Genomic DNA, 1,509 nt, shown 5'->3' on the forward strand with positions numbered 1-1,509 from the left:
ACACACAAATGTAATAATACATAATACAAATCAAATAATAAAATAATTACAATTGCTTATACAAAACCATTCTAATCAGGTTCTTGTAACAATGTAACAAAAATGTACACTGCCTTCTTAAGGCTTCTTCTTTATTTTTTATTGTTTTCATTGTTTGGATTTTTTGCCTGGAACTCACTCTGTAGACCAGCTTGCCTTGAACTCACAGAGATCTGCCTATCTCTGCTTCTCAAACACTGCAGTTAAAGGTGTGTGCCACCACCTCCTGGCATTGTTTACAGTGTTTTTGGTTTTTTGTTTTGTTTTGTTTTTTGTTTTTTGTTTTTCAAGACAGGGTTTCTCTGTGTAGCCCTGGCTGTCCTGTAACTCACTCTGTAGACCAGGCTGGCCTTGAACTCAGAAATCTGCCTGCCTCTACCTCCTGAGTACTGGGATTAAAGTTCTGCGCCACCATGTCCGGTTCGCATTGTTCCCAGTGTTAATGATGCTTTCTTTCTGCTGTTAAACCAAAGGTCTGGCTTTTTTATTTTTCCTTGTTTTGAGAGACTGAACCCAGCGTCTTGCACATAATAGGAGAGCCCTTGCCCCAAACTCTTCCTACTTTTTCTTAGGCCCTCCTGGTCTGGAGCCACCTTAGCCACCAATCCCAGGATACAAATGGTTCTGGGCTAACAGCACTGCTTCCAATTCTAGCCTCCCACACATCCCTCCCTCCCTGTTCTACAGACTCCCTGTCATCTGACCCTCATAAGTCCTTGGCCACTACTCTTTCCTGGAATCAGATAGTAAATGAAAAGCTGCCTTTGACACCTGGCACAGGTGATAAGGGGTTGAATCCAGTTAGTCTCCATCAACACCTAACGGTGTGTTTACAGTCAACGTTGCCAGAACCCTGCTTGAATTTAAAGAGCCACAATGAAGATCTTAAATCCGGGAATAAAGTTGTCTCAGAGGTTGATTGACAGGGGATAAGGGACCCTGGAGTCTCCCCAGGGAGCCAGCTTGAGCCCAGTCCAATTCTGCATCCCACATATCGGAATAAGCAGCCCTGGGCACAGCTTATGAGCACAAAGATGGATGCTTAGCCTGAAACAGGAACAAGTGCCCTGGCCCTCAGCCCAGAATGATCACCAGGAATGGCTCCAGGAATAGTTGTGGCTCATTTTACTTTCTACAAATTAATTCAATTTAAAGGAAGAATGGAAGGCAAAAGCTATGATTTTTAAAGGGCCACAGTGAAACTTCCAGAGTTACAGTTATCCTCCAAAGTGACAATTGCTCCAGATTTGCCTATTGCATAGATTTGACATCTCTGAATGTTAAATTTCTCTTAAAACAGACGGAGTATCTAACTTCAAGCTGGTAGAGTGATAAGGGAGACCAAGAGGCAGAAGCCAGGCTTCCAAAAATAATATGGCTGGGTTTATTGTAAAAAATAATCTCTTGGGGCTAGAGAGATGGTTCAGATGATAACAGCACTGGCTGCTCTTCTCAAGGAAGAGACTGTGC

The sequence above is a fragment of the Mus pahari genome, chromosome 23, assembly GCF_900095145.1.
Source record: "Mus pahari chromosome 23, PAHARI_EIJ_v1.1, whole genome shotgun sequence".
Classification (NCBI taxonomy): Eukaryota; Metazoa; Chordata; class Mammalia; order Rodentia; family Muridae; genus Mus; species Mus pahari.